Raw genomic sequence first — 21,334 nt, 5'->3', positions numbered from 1 at the left:
TTTCCATGGTAGCGACGCAACAAGTCCCTCTCAGTATCAGTGAAGCAGTTCGAATCCACATCGGTTTTCTCATTATGAACGAGGGAATTGAATTTGTGATTTTTAACAGTCCATTGTTTGCATGTGAGCATTCGCCTACTTAGATTCTGTTATGCACATAATCAGTAAACTGTTTTTAATGTGCGCACTCATAAATCCAAAATCTTACTATACAATCGCAGTGTCTCTCCAGCAGGTGGCAGTATATAATAATCTAATTTACTGTGGTACATCAACAACAAGTGTCATGCATTGGCCACACAGAGCAGCATCAAAGGACTGATGACTAAATACTTTGAATGGCTGCAGAGCAAAAGCTCTTCTTCTTTTTTTTTGCTATTTTCCCACAGTGTTCTCTGGGAGCTGGCATTGTCCATTTTTCACTCCCTGGAACAGCTGCAGGGATGCAATATTTCAGGAATGTATATGTGCATGCTAGTGTATATGCATTTTGATACAATCAAGAAGAAAGAGCTCACTTTGGATTTTAATTAATTAATTAATTAATTAATAGGCTAATGATAAAGCAATCACATATAAACACAACATGATTGATGCCACTTCAATCCCTTCCCTTTCATGGTGTTGTAAGCTTTGAATCTTTTTCAATAAATTCAAGGCGATGTACTTGGCTTCCTCCTTAGCATGTTTCTGATAAACCTTGGGTTGATTGTCTGTCACACAAATCACCCTCCTCTTCACAGGCTGTTTTCAATGTTACCTACATGGTAATTCTAGACTAAAACACACCACATGGTCAAACATATGGTGCAGGTACGTGCAGGAAACATGCAGGGAGTGTTCTGATTGCACACACAATTGAAACAAACGGCCTTTTATGCACTTGCTTGCATGCACATCTTGGACTGGACCTCAATGAGCCTTGTGAATTTAACTGGTTTCATTAGGCACATAGTTAACTGCATTGGTGTTTTATTAGTGAGTGCACTTCAGAGAGAATCACTCCCATGATACTCTGTGAGCCTCGACAGCCTCTTTTGTTATTGTTTTGAATGAGAGCTGCGGATTTTACATACTGTAAATTTGAATTCTGAAACTCTGGCTCTCAAAAGATTACATTGGCAAGCTTTTGATAATAGAATCCATGACACCCCTAATCATGCAAAGCTTGCAGATTTTCTTTTTCTATGATAAACAGAGGGGCAATGAATGTATAGTCATGTAAAACCAAATTAGACTCCATAGTCATACTGTTGTTTTCAAAACTGTTGATAGGACAATTGTTTGCCGTCCCTGTTTAATCCAAACTAATTTTTTCGAAACTTTGAGAAACTGTTTTTTCACTGAAGCCAGGTTCCAAAATTAACCTTGAATCATCTCCAACTTGTAATTCCCGGCAGACTCCAGTTTACTTTCTGATAAAATATGCCCCTACATTTGCTCCTTGTGTTACCATTTCTGGCTAAATAAACCCCAGTATGATGGTTTTTGGGGGGCAGAGCACTGGCAAAAGAACAGAATGTGTCAGAGTTATTGTTTGCTGCTGAGTAAAGTCATCCATTTATTTGGCTTGTTGACATCAAATGTACTATTCCACTGTCCTATTAGAGAGTTTCCAGGTATTGCTTTACTCTTTAATCTGAGTCTGTTTAAAAAGAAATGCTGACAAAACATGTTATACAAGTTGTTTTGCAATGCTTTCCTATCAAGCCAACCAAAATTGCTGGTTTGAGATTCATGAGCTGAGATTTTTTTTTTTGTGCTACATTTCACTGGAACTGCTGTGACGTTTAACAATCTGCAACAGATGTTGAGGATGCATGTTGAGTCAGTTATTGGTAGATAGCAAAGATAAAGACTGGAATTACACAGAATGTTAAATAGGTGTGTGTTCGGGTAACAGTAGTTGAGATAATAACACATAACACTCTAACACATTGTTGGTTGTTATCATGGCATTTTGTAGAAATTCATTGCAGACTGAAGGGGAACCAAACTGAGCGTTGATGTTTTTATTTAGTTCAATAAGTTTCATAGATTTGTTTTATCAAAACAGTTCCAATAATTATTTTTGACTGCCCAAAAAGGAATGATTTAATATCATCCGCCTCCGCTGTGCTTTTTCTGTGAGGCAAATATTGATATGCAAGGCCAAACTGCAACATGAGGTTTGCGTCAGCAGACCTGAGAGTGACGGTGGCAGTGTGCCCTATGCAGGGCTTTAAAGGTGATTACGAGGAGTTTGAAGATACACCAGGGGATGAGGAGCCATAGGCAGTGGCAATTAGGGTCAAAGTATGACTGTGCCACTTAGCTACAACCATAGTTTATCAAAAGATGAGTAACCTCTGCTGCTATTTTTTTTTTTTAGAGTGAACTGAGAGTAGGAGCAGGTCAAGAAACATAACAACCATAACTCTCACTTTATGTGTGGGCATGCCCTGTCCTGCCCTGTCCATGTGTTTTTGCTCCCTAGTTAGTCTGTGCAAACTCTGGAGCCTCTGGAAAAAGTTACTATACTCTCTGGGGGATGTGTCCACATTTCTGTTTCACTGCTGTATTGTAGTCACAACAAACTCAGCTTGAGGATTGGGGGTAATTTTACAACCACCTCTTGACTCCTCGCTTTTCATGTGCGGCTAGTTGTAGGGAGACTTCAAAGTTCTAATTAAAAACACACACAAACACACAGACACACAGACACACAGACACACACACACACACACACACACACACACACACACACACACACACACACACACACACACACTCACACACTCACACACACACACACACACACACACACACACATACAATGTGCAATGTTCTTTTACCATTCCCTGTTTCGGCTGTTTCAATTTTTCAAAGACTTTGTCCTTCAGACAACGTGTCTTTAGAGGGGTTTTATAAACAGATGTTTTAGAGTCTCATAAAACCTTAACCTGCTTTTATAGAATCACTGACTGAGCGTTCACAGACTTTCAACACAGAACGAGTCCTTCGTAAGTATTGACCTCAAATTCACAGATTATTAAGTCATTTCCCCTGGAGGACAGAAACATGAATCTGCACATTGTTCTCGTTTTGGATCAAACTGTACTCTCTAAGTTCTGTACAAATATTTTGCACCAGGAAATCTGACTTAAATAGACTACCTGAAACATAAATCCCCCAGAATTTTCGATCTGTGTTTGGCAGTCTTTGAGTAGTAACTCATTCCTCGCAGGATCCAGGGAGAATCCACTCTTCCGTTGTGTGACAGTGAGCGGAAGCCAAGAAAATGCCCCCTACTGATTAAACTCCTCTGACTCACCTCTTTACTGTACAAACGTATGCCATGTTTGTGAGCCAGAAACAGCTGTTGTCATTTTTAAAAGAATACCTTGACTTGTTTGGCTCGAGTGTGGTCCTTTGAGGAGGTCTAAATAATCAATTACTTGAACAATAGCTTGTTTTTTGTTCAAAGCAAATGTTTCAGGACATGAATATGTGACAATGTTTTAGCATACGTCAACTCAAAGGATTTTATAAATGGGTCATAATCTTGAACCATAGTCTGTATACAAAGATTGTGTTCCTTCAAGGTGAAGATAAAAACATTTTAGTAGCTCTCCCTAAAAGCCGTCTGCGTAATAGGTCATGAAGCCCACCTCCTCTATGTTGACAGATCAATAGGTCAAACCACAAAGGCAATCAATCAATCAATCAATCAATCAATCAATTAATCATTATTTGTATTTGTCTTTTAGATCAAGTGTTATCTCCAGATGCTTTAGAAAAGAGCATATTGGATAATATGCAGGCAGGATTGGTCCTTTGTATTCCTCCATCCTGCATGTTAAACATGCAAATTAATTACATTTACAACCATGTGAGACTGCTTCACTATGTTTTTATAAGATATATCTTTCAGCACTAGTGCAACAGCACCTGGAAGTTTGTTTGTTTGTGTGTGTGTGTGTGTGTGTGTGTGCATTTATACTTAGGAACAAATTATTTGGCTTGTAGAAGTCTTCGAATGTTGAGATTGGCTTTGGTGGACCTCTGGGATGAGGTCATCTTTTCATTTTTTTCCTCATTCAGGAAGTCCTCACACAATCCATAAAGACATAAAATAGGAGATATGTGTTTTTAATGCACGTCCTGCAGTCTAGAATTGCCTAACGAAAAAGAAGAACACTTCAACTGAAAATGAAGCTCATCATTAACATTTTTAAAATTTATGATAGAGTTGTGTTGAAAAAAACTACAACTGTGAACTAAAAAATGTGTTAACTAAATGCATGCTGTTCTTCTTTATAGAATCAATATTGTCCCACAAATGAGGAGACCAAGAGCCTCTTGTTCTTTCTACCTTTGATGTGGTGTTTCTTGGGGTTTTACTGAGCCAGACCTTATTCCTCAAAAGGCCTTATTCGCTTCTAAGGGAAGTACATGTGGAGCTGCTCATGTAACAAACTAACCTCCACGGCTAGCTTGCACTTTGTGTCCAATAAAGTGAAACAAATTGTAAACTCCTGCATACAGGTACAACCACAGAGGAAGAGAAGGCCTCATTTAGCCTTTTCTACTACAACCGGGTTTCATAATGCAGTTTTAGCCCAGGGGGCAACTTATTAGCGCACTTATGTTTACATTGTATTTTATGTGAATGTGTGTTTTTCCATTGTGTCTTCAAAATACAAGCTTCATCTGCAAAGACATTTTTTCTATCTCAGTTATAGTAATAAAGTTAATCTTACCTTTGACACCCCAAACAATGTGTGTATTCATTGTCAAGTTATACACATTCTAAATACTGGAGAAAATGAATGGAAAAACTATATTTAAAAGATAATTAGAAATTGTTCCGGAAGCTTAGCTCTGCGCTAAATAAAAGCTGAATCAGCTTAAGTTAATGCCATTTTACCTTAAATGCCCAGTCAAATTATTGCTTCCTGGAACCCCATAAATATGTGTCTTTGTTCACATGGAAGATTTTGGATTTTAACCAGTGAAACAAAGCCCAGTCATGAGTGGTAAAATACAGTAATTCATCCAAAGAGTCTGATTTTTGCTATTATTCTACCTATTAGAACAGGAATTTACTTTTTATTGCTTAAACTGCAGTCAGATATCCCTGTTTGAGTCTTCAATGTCCGATATACTGGGTAAAACTTTGGTCTGTTAGTGCTCGACTTTAATTGATTCCAGGAATGTGACCCCTTGTGACCTCTGTGGTGGAATTTATCCAAGCACACCCTACAAATGTCCACAGGGATTAGAGTAAAATCACAACCACCTTCATGTTTCCACTGAGAAAAGCATACAGATTCCTGTATCATTCTTATTGCTTTCAACAAACACGTATGGATTTCATGGTCAAAGAACTGTGACTAAATTGGTATACCTCCCAAGGGTCCACAAAGGTCACACTACCTCAGATACACAGGTTTCAATTTGGAGTAGAAATAAACATAGAGGGCCAGGTTGTCTCAATCTGACACAAGTTATGAGTCACCTTGACTTCTTACAGTGAAACACTAAAGTGACATAAACATCTACGTGTTTGGTTTGGGATTAAATTTAATCCTGGTGGCATTATGGCTATTTTTCAAATATGCCAAGACCGTTTTCTACTCTGTCTTAATCCATAAAACTCCCAGATGCAGGTTCTTTTAAACTGGCATCTCCCTCGACTATTACAGGTCTGCTTGAAGTGATTATAGTGGATCAGCCTCTTGCGTTAAATTCACATCTATTTCAAGCTGGACACATTATCAGACTTTTATAGTTGTTTAAAGTTAACCCTTTTGCCTACTTCATTACATTCCCAAAAGGAGCTGTTCCCATTGCATGTAATCCTGATAACTAAAGTCTAATGGCACTTCCAAAGACATTAACAGTGTGCTAGCCGTTTATTAGCAAATGTTAGCATGTTTACAGCGTAGATGCACCAGCTTCTCCAGACACTTCATTCCACTGGCTTGAGTGCACTGGCCTTTAGTCATTCATTGTGGTCGTGAGTGGTTTCTTATTGACTGGACATGGTAGGACATGTATTCCACCTGGTCATGATCAACATGCTGTTGAGGCACTTCAGATGTAAACTGGATCTAAGCTAACTCTGGTGCAATGCATCCAATGGCAGGATTTATGTTTTAATTTTGTACGTGGACCCTTTACAAAGACAATTTAATAAATAAAAAACTCACACAAGGCAATTCATACCTATCCCAAACATGCTTCACTCCTGAAGTCAAGTTCGTTTGACGAGTGTGAGAGCTCAGATCTATGCTCAGCGATGGTACACTATCTTGGCCCTAGCAAGCTTGGAACGGTACAATATATGCATGAGCACAAGCATAGGATAACATGGAGTATGGGACAAGTCTTGTTTTGCTCTTGTGGGTCTGTGTGAAATGTTTTCGCAAATGTTATAAAGTTATAAATCATTCTGGGGAAAATATTGTTTGTTATCAATTTATTGCAACTTGTTTTTTTCAGATTTAAAACTAACAAAAAACTAGGAGCTATTGCTGACATTTATAGGTCTATATGTATAGTGGCTAAAAGTACAATATTTGGCTTTTAAATACTGGGGGCAAAAGTGTTAGGTACAGTACTGTAGCAATGAAAACATTTGGTCATTCATTTCATATGTCTGTGTGGTATATATACAAGAAACAAAAGAAAACACACAACAGAGAGAAGACAGGTATTGGAAAACAGAGAGCTGCATGCATGTTGCATCACGTCAGGAGGGATTTAATCACCTACAAACATCTGTACAATCTGACCCATCCTTGAGGGTATTAACCTCTTTTATGGAAACAATGGAATGTCAGGAGAAAGAAAGAAAGAAAGAAAGAAAGAAAGAAAGAAAGAAAGAGAAAGAAAGAAAGAAAGAAAGAAAGAAAGAAAGAAAGAAAGAAAGAAAGAAAGAAAGAAAGAAAGAAAGCTCCATGATGTGTCTGTAGCATGAGTTACAGTAACTTCTCTGAGAGTTGCACATTGCCTGTTAAGAAGGGTGGAAGTAATTACATAGCTTCATCTGTTCACCAGATTTAGAGGATAGCCTCTCATTTATATACATGTTCACTTTGTTACTTAGTGTGTTGTGTATTGACTGCATGCTCTCCGCAGAAACTCAATGGAAGACAAATCCTCCAGGGTTGCCTGGTTTCCTTTGCTTTCATCCCAGCCACAGTCCACAGACAGCCACAGTCTTGCAGAGGCAGCCCTCCCTGGTTCAGATGGTTAGAGTGTACGGAAAATTTACGGGACAGATCATGTCTTATTTTTCTGTGTTTGGGTTTCAGTCTATTCCCTTGTTTGGGTGTGTTTATACCATATGTGCTCTTTTCTTCTGCTTTTCTATCTATTCTTGAAAATGTCTTTCCCAATTTTTCACAACTTGAGTAATTCTGTCATAGTTCCTCTTTGTCATGGTTTGGTTTTGTTCTGTATTTAATCCTGTTTTAGTTTTCATTATTTCCCTCATGTTCTGTGTTTGTATGTTCCTAGTGTGGTTTACTTTAGTCCTTAGTGTGTTTCCCTGTGTCCTCCTATGTTGCCTGTTAGTTTATCTCCTGTCTTGTGTTTTAAGTCTAGTCTTTAGTGTTTCCTGTTTTATTTTGTAGATCTTTTGGATTTTTTGGAATCCGTTTTGGATTTTTCCTTGTCAGTTTTTGTTTTATCTTTTTGTTAATAGATTTCGGTTCATTCTGTCACGTTTTGGGTAGGAAACAGGAGAGGAGGACCCAAGTCATTATATATCTTAGGGTTCCCAGTAAACCCACATTGAATACCTCCTTTGATTTTAACTTCAGCAGTAAAAGTTCTGAGCTTAACGTTTTCATTTCTGCTATTGTTTGATTATTTGGCCTCTAGGGGGCAACAAACTAACATACGTCAGAACAATACAGCATTAACACACAATTGCAACTTTTTCGGTTGCTTTAATGATGTGAGCAAACAGTGGTCAATTAACAATCAAAAAACGATTAGCATTGTAAAATTGATTTGCAGTCGTCATTTTTTTCACAAGGACAATTGAATGTAAATATTTACTAATTTTACCTTTGATTTGGTCTCCACCACAGCCTGGCTTTTAAGCTGCTTTATGCTACGTTACAGTATGTTTTACAAGGTATTTTTGGTCTGATTATTCAAAATGTTTTTTTTTTGTTTATAAAGCTGCCTACTTCACCCAGTAATGTTGCTGTGAGGTCAAACTAAAAATGTGGGATATTATTTGTGGGAGCTGAAAGGGCGTAAACGGCTCCTTACAGCAACAACAATTCCCACAAATTGCAAAACTGAAAACAAACACTTTAATGAATTTGTTTTGTTGTATTGTTAGAAAACTAGTCAAGCTCATTCGTAGAGTACCTTTAATAAATGAATAACAAAGTGACCAGCAGGCCGGTCATGAAATCTTCAAGTGAAAGCAAAGATTAAGATATCCGTATTCTAGAAGACATTCGATCAATTGTAAAAATATTTTGAATTGAGTCAAGGTAAAATCGATAAAAATAGCAGCTTAAACAAACAAAGTGACCGAGCCATAAGCACTCTCACTTTCACTTTTATACTTTTCATACAAACCCTCACACTACTACTTTTCTTTGTTTTCATTTTCTTTTTGACCTAAAAACCGCAGAGGCAGCCAATAATTTGCCATGGACGCTTGTGCCATCCAAAAGAAGGCACACTATTTTCTCTCTTTTATTGCATGATTTACTAAATCCACAACTTATTTGATTTCGTTTTTCCCTTTGCTATGGTCAGAAACAGTCTAAAACTGCTTCGATGCAGAGCAGGTTTTTTTTCTTTTCTTTTTTGTCCTCAGGGAGTAGACTACTCCCCAAAACCAAAATTACAGAGTAGAGTCAGACTGACTGAGGGGGAAGGAGGGAATTCTCGTTGTATTTTGGCTCTTTCAGACATCTCGAATTCATGAAAATCTGAGTCTCATAAAAACAGTCCCTTTCTGCTAAAGTAAGAGAAAAGCTAATGTTTGGAGTAGAAAAAAAAACAACAAACTTTGTTTAAAATGTGTGTGCCTGTATCAAGGAAGATGGCATCGCTCTCCTTCTCTCTCTCTTTGAGTCTCAGTAAAACCAGTACATTCCGACCCCCCACGATGGCTCCGGTCGTCACACGGTGCATGCATTTCCAAATCCTCCAGACTCCTCTTTTAAATGACCAGTTTAGTGCGGTCTTAAAAACCTCACCACAAGTAAGTGCAAAAATTAACAGGGGCACAGAGGCCTTCCATTGGACCATAGACCTAATCCAACAAGGACAAATGAAAAAGCACAAACAGAATTGGAAATAAGCTTTTTTTTCAAAAAGCCAACAAAGCTTAGTTGTTGAGTAAAGGTCAGCAAACAGGAGCAAAAATACTAAGATCAGGACACAGATATGCAGCCTCAGGTTCAGCTACAGGCTCTGTTGGTGACCTTTGACCCCTCTTTCAGCTGTGTGGGAAGTAGGTTAGTGTTTCAGCATGTCACAGCTGATTCATTCATTCATTTGAGCATATTAGTTGTGAAGAGGTATATCTGTGTTAAAGGTGTTATATGCAGATTCTCTTAACAATATTAAGAGTGTATGGTTCTATTTAATTGTTTTGCTTGTAAAAAGACCTTTGGTCCGTTTATGGGTTGCAATCTTCAGATATCATGTTAGTGCCAATAATGCCGAAAGAGAGCAGGAGAGAAGTCTTGAGTTAAAATCCTTTCAGTCTCAGCTGCTTTTCTGTGCTTTATGTGATGGACCTGAAAAAAGGGTTGACATTTTTCTAACCAAGGTAAACATTTCTTGTCTTTCTACTGGTTTGTCTCTTCAAGCTGTAAACAGAAAAAAACAAAAACAAAGAGTGGCGGACGATCAGATGTAGTTGGGCACATGTGATCTGACAAAACAGGATGGATCAAAGATAAAATGGAAATTGAATATATGTATATATAGGTATATGACATATAATCATATACCTGGTAGGTTTGTTTAATAGAAAAAGTTAGTCCACAACAGTTACTACATTGAAGTACAATTTTTTTAAATTTAAGGCAACATCGTTTTATACTGCTGCACCCTCTGAAGAAGTACAATCAGTTCCACCCACTGGTTTTAACCAGTTCTATTTAAAAAAAGATTTTATTAAATTAGATGCACAAAGTGAAGAGTTACCTTGAGCAACAATTAACATCCTGCCAATCACTGTCAGTCTGACAGTAATAAGGAAACGTAAAGAAGTTTCCTGAACGTCAACATTATGGACCCTGATAGATTGAATACACATAAAGCTGCCTATCTTTTGTAGACTTTCATCCTGGCAGCTGTTTAAGGGAAGGATTCTCCACTAGATATGTCAACATGACTAAAGTTAAGTTCTGGCAAGGATTCTGAAGTTTTTGAAATAATGTTACAGCTGCTGTATGAGGCCAAACTTGCAGTTCATCTTAACATCTTTGTTTTTCTGTAGTTGTCGGGGGATGTTGAAATGCATATTTTTAAAGAGATACAAGCCCATCCTGCAGTGTTTAATTGAGGAGGCCATTTTCCGGACAAATAAAAAAGTTTGTCCTCCAGGCAAAAATTGCAATGCAATGAAAGGAAAAATTAAGATTTTAAACGACTATAAATACAAATAGGAACCAAAACATTTGATTTTAACAGCAACTGCTCTAAGAATCAGACAAGATACATAATAATTTATCACTAACAGATACTTATCACTTAACAAATAACAGACGAGCTACAAAACTGGCGCCCCGCAATCAGACAAACACACACACACACACACACACACACACACACACACACACACACACACACACACACACACACACACACACATAAACAGATACATGCCTTTATCACACTGCTGCTTGTCTGTGCTTGAACACAGATTGTCAAATAAGAGTTTGCTTTGGATAAGTATAAGGGTTTTGTTTTTTTCCTGAACACATGAACAAACAAAGAAAATGGTTTTCAAGGACTTTGTGGGAGCTTGTTTTTTTTAAAAAGAAAGAAAGCTGCAGGATCAGAAGGATACCACTGACAGCAGTGCTGAAACTCAGGATGAGGAGGGGCCATTACTGTAGATCAAGCTGAGGAGGAAAAGCAGGAGGAGCTGTTGTTACATTCAACTGAAGTCATCGTCAGCAGGGGGGAGTCACATCTGGGGAAAAAAAGCACAGAAAAACTCATTCAGATTAGAAAAGACGTTCCAGTGTAATCTCAAAGGCTTCAGGGGGATGAATAATAAACTCCTGTTAGACAAGAGTCCGTGTGTGGTGACAGATAATAGAACTCAGTAGCTTCACAATACGGAGATGCTCTCAGAGGCCTTGAGCAGGGGGGCTGATATGTGAAATTCCTGACTTGGGAAAGAAGAGAGAAGAAGACTATGGAGGAGGCGGACAGCTGCATGTGTGCAGGTTAACTAAACAGATCTAGCTCTCCTCCAAATGGTCATTCCCAAGGCTCCGCAAGATTGTTGGAATGGAATTCTTAACGGCCTTGTTTTGCACATAAAATAATTAAGGGCAACTTGACATGTTGTGTTTGTTGCTTCAGGAATTAGAAAACCACAAAATGACTCAAGCCAAGCACGACCATGTGTCCCATAGGCCCCTTTCACACATGCAAAACATTTGTTCTGCATATGAGAATGCAAATGTAAAAATCTGTACAGAACCTTTAAAGTTTTCTAACTTGCCCTTAGTCCAGAGGCCTGAACTATGAAGCTTGTTCAACATACCCTGAAACCCTGAAAATGAGGTCGCTCTGAAGAGGTCACAAAAAGCAACACGATTAGTCAACCCAGAGTTTCCATGAGCGAGAACATTTAACATGTCGTTGTGACATATGCCCAATCACTAACACAGGCACCAGAAAGTAGTCGCACTTAACAAACTCAGAGCCAACTGCGTAATAACAAATATCTGAAGGAGTTCAACTCTTAATCAAAAATATATCACTGTCCATGTTTAGTGCCTCAAAGCATCACTGCTTTAATCAATAAGTGGGCGGGGCTACATCATTCAAAGTTTGTATTCTTACTGCTCGGCATAGTGGCCTTTTTTTTTTTTAATCTCTTTTTAAGGGGCTTTTGTTTGTCATCGTCATTGTAGACATCAGATAGAGTTGGAAATCAGTAAAAGACAGAGTATGTGGAAATGACATGTGGGAAAAGAGCCACGGGTCCCTTCAAAGCAGAGCCGCTCGCTTTCAGTATAGCCTCAGTACATGGGGCGCGCACACTAACCGCTATGGTACCAGCAACCAGGGAGCCCATTTTCTTCCCTTGGATTTGACACCTTTTATTTAGGTTGAAGTAATAGACATTTAAAACCTACACCTATTAGAACGTATCTCCCCCCTGTGAGGCGCTTGTGTCTGGGAAACGTCTGAAGCTAAATGTCTGGAACTTTCCTTTGAAGCGTCAAAAGTTGATGAAAGAGCAAGTACATACAAAGTATCTTCCTTAATGTCCAGAGATTTTCTGGAATCGATGTACTTGAATGGGCTTGAATATCTTGTTCTAGTTAAGTGCCTCTTCTTTTTGATGTTGTCCTGGTTTTAAGTGCGTTTTTTTTTTTTGTCTGTGCATTACGAGTCAAATAATATTTGTTTTATTCCCATGTACTTGAACATGTATTTATGTGCCCATGCACTTAAACAATAAAACTGATTGGGGTTCTTTTGTTTACTTCTATCTAAAAAAAACTAAACTGACTAAAGCACGTATCAGTTGGCTGAAAAACATTGGCTTACTGTAGGATAAATGACTAAAAGTTGAGAAAAGAGACAGGGCACAACTGGAAACTTTGGATCAAGGAAAAGGAGTAAGCAAAGAGATGAGGGATGTGGGTGAAAGGATGATGTTTTGCTCGATCTTTGGATACAAAAACCAGTGAGTAAGACAAGGACTTCAGGATCTTGGGGAGGATCTTGTGCAGTTATAGTTTATGCTTTCAGCGGCAATGAGCTCAAGCTTCACATTGGCTGCCTTGGGATGTTCTTACAGTAAATGAGATTAGTCATCTGACTCACGCGGTCACAGTTTGACAAAGCAGTCTGTAATAAGTTATTTCTACTCGCTTTACACTCTAAATAAAGATTATTCACTTTAACTGCAGCAATGAACGATTTGTGGAGTGTTAAAATCACATAAACTTGTTCTTTCAAAGGCTTTTGCAGCAGTCTTTTATTATGTCAGAATGCCCTGAAAAGTATCCTTGTTTTAAACAGAACATTAATTTGGATTTATTGATGATTACATTCATTCTACAAATAGCCACAAATGCCAATTTAAGAGTTCTCATAAGTTAGGAAGGGATAGGAAGGCAGCTGCTCGCAAGTTGGGGAAGGGGGGGGGCTCTCGATGGCTTTGTTCAGGCAGGAGGAGATGAGCTGGAAAACCAAGAGAAGATGGGCAGGTACTGGCCATCACTGCAGACCAGCCAACTGGAGGATGTTGGAGGGTGCTGTAGTCCATGGTCGAAACATCCTTTGAAAGTTTGTCACCACTTCACGACACCTTCTCCAGGTTGAAAGCTGCAGTCTCACTTTGAGATACAGGACACTAAAAGCAAGAAACTTTCTCCAGACTAATTTTCTTTTGCTGCTTTATAAAAACCATTGGCGTGGGCATAACACTTGGAGGTTTTTCATCTGTTTAACGACATGTTTCTGTAATTGGATCTTTTATAAGGGTTCTATCTTTCTCTCTTTAGCTGCAATCTGTGATTTAATAGGATGGCAGCACCATAAACCCTCGACCGCTAATAGAGACTGTGGTGTGTCACAGTGCTCTGATGGCGTGCCAGTCTGTGGGACATTTATTTTTGTCGCTAGCTGTTTATAGAGGCTATAACACAAAGTGGCGCACACACATACATACACACACACACACACACACACACTGTGATGCTTTTGTAGTGACCTTACCTAACCTTATAACCAATAACCAATGTAATTCAAAGTTTCTTTTAGTTGCCTGACCTTACTACTATTTCTAAAGTGTTCTATAGAGACTGCTCAGGGAAACCACTGAAGCCAACTCCCACTGGGAATAGCCAGGCCTGCCACCATTTTTCCCTCCACAGCTGGACCAGGTCATAGTAATGGTGGCGTTCCTCTCAGAGGCCTCTTCCCAGCTACCTTCCCACGGGACTGTCGCTTCCGTGAGGTTCTCATTACATCTACTCATCCATTTCCTCATACATCTGACAGCTGTGTAAACAGGATCTACACTGTCTGAACCAAGCATCACTTCAAAACTTAGTATTGTTCCATCTAAGTGTGACAACTTGCATCTAGAAAAATTCAGACAGTACTTTAAGCAAATAAATTCAAACACACTCTCTAGTTTAGAATACTTTAGAGGCTTTGGTTTTCCAAAGAAATATGTAAATTAGTTGACTACAAAAATAGAGCATAGCTTTTTTTATGATCTTGTAGAAAAGCTTTCTTTGTATGCAGATGATTATGTCTACTGTCTTACAAAACATAAAATTTACTCAAACAAAACAGGCTTCTGATCTATGGAATATTCCAGTGAATTCGACAATAATTTATTTAGGCTCCTGAGAGCAGGGACACCTACTGTATATATACACAAAAACAGGAAAGTGCAAGATCTGCTTTTGGACTGTTATTAGCAGGCCAGCACATGCATTGTGTTACAACATGATCTATAATTAGGGTGACACCTGGTCTTTCTGACTCTTTGTTCTTTAATTTCAGTTCCGCAGAAGTCAGCGCAGATGAATCACCCTGAGTTGTTTGGGCAACAGAGATGTAAAAACACCAAACAGCAAGGCTTGGAGAAGAGATTCTGAGTGTAAAATAGAGCACACTGATGATTAATAGATAGAAGACATAATGGAAAAGTACAGGAGATGGTGACAGTATAGCATTGCTGCTTTACTTCTAAATGACTAAAGTGGAATAAAGAAACACAATCAAAGTTTGCAAAACCTCTGATCCAAACTATGAAAGGACCTCACAGTACAGCATTTAAACACAGAAACAAGCTTTGGATTAGGAGAAGAGATTTGAAAAAGCATAAGTTGTTATGTGGTGAATATGAATATCAAAAGTAGAAAACAATTTCAAAACATTTGGAAAAGAGTGCCTGTGAAGTCAACAGTGCATTTCTGAAAAGTGAATAGCTTTCAACTTGAACGCTCAAAGTGGCCACATAAAAAAAGAAAAAAAGACGTTGGGCGTTTTGGTTTTCTGCGGGGATGCGCTTTCTCTCTCTTAATTAAAAACTGTTGAAAAAAAAACACGGCCTTACAGAATAAAAATATAATCCTTTACGAAATGCTTTAAAGTTCTCTTATTGTTTATGATGAATTATATTCTGGATTCTTATCATTCAATAATTTCCAATGCGTATTAATTGACATGATCTAACAACTCCTGCATTGCGCACAAGCCATCGGGCAAATGGGTTAGGGAGTTTTAAGAGGTTACATAGGTTCTTCCACTGGATCTGGACAGTAACAAAAATAATGTTTTTTTACAAGTGAAATTAGATTTACTTTTGGACAGGCCAAGTTTTGGATGTCATTTTAATGTCAGATTTCTGTAATGGACAGGACCAATACATCAGGAGTGAAACATTGGAACCTCACGAGCTGGTGTGTTTTTCCTCAAACCTTAAATGATTACTAAACACACACATTCAGCTAGTAGGTTACAACTACCAGACTGTACAACTACAGAAATAACATTTTTTTATGCATATAAGAGACTACGTTGAGTTAGTATGAGTTATAGGCTGGAGATCAGTTGAGGTACTAGAAAGTTTATTTTTATTATTAGTAAAGTAATTCAATAATCTCCTGCAGCCCTCAATTAATTCATTTCACTATCCTTAGCGTGGGTTTGAGGAGCACAGGGGGGGAAGATTCCTCAGTTGAAAAAATTAAAAGAGGAAGAAACTGCCAAGAAGTTATGTTCACTCTTTCCATGATGCTGTCATATAGAGATGCAGCGTTGGAATAAAGCAATATGTGGTAATAGGACAATAGGGTTCACATATTATTTTGGGTATGAGTTACAGATATAAGCATATGGTTTCAGTAAACAGAGTAAGGTTAATGTTGTGCAGCTGCACGACTGACAAACTAAAGGCAGAATTACTTTCAAAAAGAAGTGCAGCTAGCACAGAAGATGATTAATTGTACAAACGAAAGAAAACACAGACTTTTGGACATGAAAACAAAATCTTGCATACTTTCAGTATTATCCAGAGAATAATGGATAAAAAGCAGGAGAGTTTCAGGTGACCCCAGATGTACTCGGTTTGATGCAAACAAAAGCCTTTGTCTTTTAAAGGCAGCTTTCTTTAGTCATGTCTCTCACTGGGCCGACACATTTCATTTCATTTGTTTGATCCTGCTCTCTGGAAAAGAAGTGGGCATTCAGTGCCAATAGAATTTAACCATCCTCGACAGCGAATCTGAAACAAGAATATTAAACTTGCGTAAATCTGCAGAGCGATTTGTTATTCTTAGTGGGATTGGCAGTATTGACATTTCACACGATACGAGAAGTCAGTAAATTCAAAATAGTTGTAAAACCCAGTTTTGTGTGCAATCTCTGTGTAACTAGAGTTCGCAACATGCATCTGGGAGTACTGGTATGCTAAAAAGTGACTTCATCTTGGTTTTAACTCCATTTTGTCAGAGTAATTGGAAAGAGAAAATATTTCTAATAACTCAGATAAGAGGAAGAGAAAGAAGTATAACTCAGCAGGATGTTCAAGAATGTGTTGGTTGGATTCAACTTCAACTCACAGACTGCATCTTTTCTTTTTCCTCTCACAGTCCTTTCATGTTTTAAGTCAAGCTAGTTTTTTTTACAACTTAGAATAGTGTCAATATAGTTAGATCTTGAACTAAAATGTCCCTCTTATTGTATTCACTCTCATTGCACTATAGGTCTGATTTCTCCAAGACATACTTTTAAGAATTGTTTTCTTTTTCGTGTGATATTTTTAATGAAACAAGTCAAGTTTAGATGTTATTCCTTTTCACGTTCTTGTGCTTTTTTGTGCAGTTTTGACAACTGCAGATAATATATGTGGAGCAGTGGGTGCATTTAAACTGTACTCTCTGAGCTCCTACTTGTTCAGCTTTGATCTCTAATGGGGATGGTTTTTAGTAACCAAAGTCAGATGATTATATGATCAACTCATACAGTAGCAACAAATGATGAAAAAAAACAACTGTTCAATTCCTTGAAGTTGTCCATACCCTGCCATAGAGAAAAGTCTTTAAAACTTTTAATGTCTGCTCCTACAAATTTGGCAGCCCAGCACATAGTCCCAGCAGCAGCCACTATATGCAAATGTGTTTTACATGAATATATCTCAGGTTCCTTCCAGCCTCTGAAAACATGGAGCTTTCTTTGACTAATGTTTGCTTGGCAGTGGATATATCCGTAGCTAGAGAAATAGTCTTGGTGACCTCAGGCTGAACCCCCTTCAGGGAGAACTGCTATGTAGCATTTAGGCTAATATGACTTTAACTTAGGCTGCAGTTCGGTCTGCTAAGGGTTACACAGGCTGGATTTTGTTGGGCCAAGCTTTGAGGACAATTTAGAAAACCAGTAGCAGGCTTTAATAAATGTTTTGTATTATTAAAAAAAGGCAGTGGTCAGAAATTCCCAGGCTAAAATTGGCTAACATTTAATCCTCGTCAGAGTTGTAGCAATTAATATGACTGCATTTTCTTCAGCGAGACTTTATCACTTTGGGTTCTTATGGGAGCAAATTTGTCTGCAGGGAGACAGAGAAAAGTGTTCTGTTATTATATCACATCAGGGAGTACAGCTAGCAGGTGATTACTCTGAAATAGGATATGGCCATTGAGGGAATGGTGAAATACCTGATTTGACAGTTTTAATTGACTCGCCGAGTTTTTATTATTTAAAGTTAAATCAACATGACATTGGGGGATATTGGCATTTTATCACTGACAATAGTGAACTTTAGTTGTACAGTTTTGGATGGCAATTGATGTAAGGTATCTACTGTTTATGGTAAAAATTAATGTACTTCATCATTCAAAACAAAAGAGTCTTTTTTTGACAATATTATTTTCCTCATCATAGGGAAGCCAGGTTTTTATGTTGTAACAATGACTTTTTAAATTGTATATCCAGCTGACAGCATTTGCAGTTGGTTAGAGTCGCGTCATTTTTGTACATCTGGTTTGGTCTCCACGAATTTATACAATGAAATTATAGTCCATAACATTTTAGTGCAATGGAAAAAGCATGTTTTTTGTTTCTGTTTAAAGCTGGAGTGGTGTCCACCAGTCACATTCTTAAAAGTTTTGGTTACTCCAACGCTGTAGTTTAATGACTGACACTAGTCATTAAGTTGCTAACTTGTAACATTTTGACGCCACATGAAGATCCTTTAAGGAATAACCACCCAGTGCCTCACTATGCTGCCTCTCATGTAGTCATCGATGACTGAAGATTCAAACCTACATTTTCCCCAACTATAAGGTCACCCAAACACAATCAAACATTTCAGAATGTAAAATTTTTCATCACTTTTCCTTGATATCAGTGTCTTCTGTATCTGCTATTAAATAACCTTGACTGTTACAATGCTCTGTATTGTAAAAGAATACAGAGAAAGTATTAGTAGCTACGCTTCAACTTAGACACATAGAGATTCAGCCAAACCATCTATAATGTTTAAATTATAGGAAATGTAAATTAGGTGTGCATTCCTCTCTGTTAAAGTTATGCAACAGCAAAAGTCATTAAGAGTCGCCTTTGAAGTCAGAAATCACTTTTAGATAATAGATTAAATAAGTGCTGCTTTGTCCTTGTCCAATGCTTTGGTTAGGAAGAAATTAAGTTTATAGTTACAAAAGAGGGAGAGTTAGGGTCATCCAGTTTGTCTGGATATTTCCATTGAAAATGCCATGTTTGTGTCTACATGTATTGAGCAAATGCAATAACAGTCTGTTGTGGATTGGGTCCAGGTAGAGAAGCAGGGGACACAGCTGAGATTGAAAAAGATGCAGAATGACTTTGAGAAACAACTCCCACACAGAAGAAAGAGAATAAAGAGCCATTACAAAAAAGCAGAGTTAACTGATAAAACGTGTGTTCGGGATAGTTTCCCATAACTGATACAAGAAATGATATTCATGTCCACAAAATAAAAAAAAAGATTCTTACTTGCATGATTACAGTTTTTAGCAAAGACAAATACAGGGCAAATACCTTGAATGAAGCTCTAGCACAAGTTCAATCAGTTACACTCTCTTAATGGTCAGGTCTATCTCTCACTCATCCCACATTTCCGCTGACAGTTTTCAGCGGTCTCGTCAGATGGCCTGATCTAATTGCGTGGCGCTCCTCCTTCATTGACAGCCTACCATTGTTTTGTTTTGTTTAGTTTTCATCAACTTCTGAAGGACATCTTAAGTTCCTAAAGGCTGCATCACTGAGGTCGATAGTTAACAGAAGCAGGTAGAAGCTGAACTTTTAAGCTTTGGTTGGCAACAATGCTGAAAGTTTCCTGTAAAACAAAACAAGGCTGAATGAGACTCTTCTGGTGATAATGGTGGTGGTTTTGATACGATCAACTCCTTGCATTTGAGTCATCGTCCAATGATTATACTGAAAGAACAGTTATTAAAAGACTAGTTCATTGACAATGTAGGACGTATAGGTTAAATTTGAAAACAGCACCCACATTCTGATCCTGTATATCGACCCTATTTCCTTATGTGGTACTTCTGTTATAATATTAACATCTTTAGATTGCATAAACGTAGACCTAGGAAGTAATGTGCAGTAACTGAATTAGGAAATTGTTCATTTAGTTTTGGGGCAGGGAATGTATGCAGCCACTATCCACAGCATGCTTTTTACTGTGGCAAGGGCTGGATGTACAGGAAATGCAACTTCAACCCAATTAGAGGGCCATTTTGATGTTTACATTTTCTAACTGTTACCACTGCTCCAAAGCATACAATTTGCTAGAATTAATTATAAAGGAATACTAGGAATTTCCTATCACCCAGGAAAAGATATGTTTTTATGTTTATGTTCAATGAAGAAAATAAGACTTGGGCAAAGCTTTTTTGGTGAAACGACCTAGAATGGCTATTGGATTTTTTTTACAGATAGAACAAAGATTCCTTGAAAAACCTGTCCTGAAAAATTAGAAATGTTCACACATTCAGCTTTCTTTTAAAATTGATCTCAACCTTTATGTAACACACAGAGGCTATAAAATACATTCAAAGGATGCATTGAGTTCAAAAGTCCTCCTGGAGTTAAAAAGAATGCGTTTGAATCGATTTGACAAAGTGCATGTTTTTCATCTCCCCAATGGTGCAACAGCTGGCCTGGCGCACACACACACACACACACACACACACACACACACACACACACACACACACACACACACACACACACACACAGCTCCCCTTATCTCTCAGCCTTTGCAATACACTCAAGCAAATGCACATTAGGTTTGAGGTAGAAAAGACTTTTTTGCAGAACCTATTGTGTACATAATGTCCTTTAGTATTTTAAATAGGAGTACTGTCCTTAGCGAAACAGACAAGTTAACTCTTTAGTAGATGTCTAACCTTTAGCAGAAGAAGAACAAAGAGGTCTCCTTTACAACTCCTTCTACTTAAAACAGTTGTCCTGGTGTAAGTGCCCACAGGCTGTTTTAAGAATTGGCCAATAAACAATCCCTTTGAGCCAGAGTACAGAACGGTGGTCCTAATATGGAGCTGTTGCACTCAGTGCTGCTCTAGAGAAGAAAAGAAGGGAGAAGAGGAGAGAAGAGAGGGGCATCAACCGATTAGAAGGGCTTGCTGTCTTCTGGCACCGTAAAATTACAAAAAATGCCCCTTTTTAATAGACAAAACTATTTAAATAGGAACTGTTTTTTTTTTTTTATCAGGCCAACTGGTTCATGTTAGCAACAACTAGAAAGTAAAAGGCCACTGTGGGAATCTTCACTGCCTGATGGGTAAATATTGACTACAGATGCACAACAGAGCAAAATGATGACACAACATTTGTCCAGGACATGACAGCATCAGAGAAATGACAAAGATAGCCCATCAAACCGAATAAAACAGATACAGATCTGTGCTTGCAATAGGCTATACGGTATATTTGCTTTCTAGATAAATGTTAGCGTCAAAGACACTGCTGGCATGACCATAGTACAATGCTATTTGTTTAGCTAGCTAGAGGGCACTTTCAGTTCTAATGTAATGTTTAGAAGGGGGCTATGTTTTTTTTAATCTATTTTCTAAAAAGGAAACTA

This window comes from Symphodus melops, assembly GCF_947650265.1.
Source record: "Symphodus melops genome assembly, chromosome: 22".
Lineage (NCBI taxonomy): Eukaryota > Metazoa > Chordata > Actinopteri > Labriformes > Labridae > Symphodus > Symphodus melops.
The sequence above is the reverse complement of the archived record's forward strand: the minus strand, read 5'-3'. Positions refer to the sequence as shown.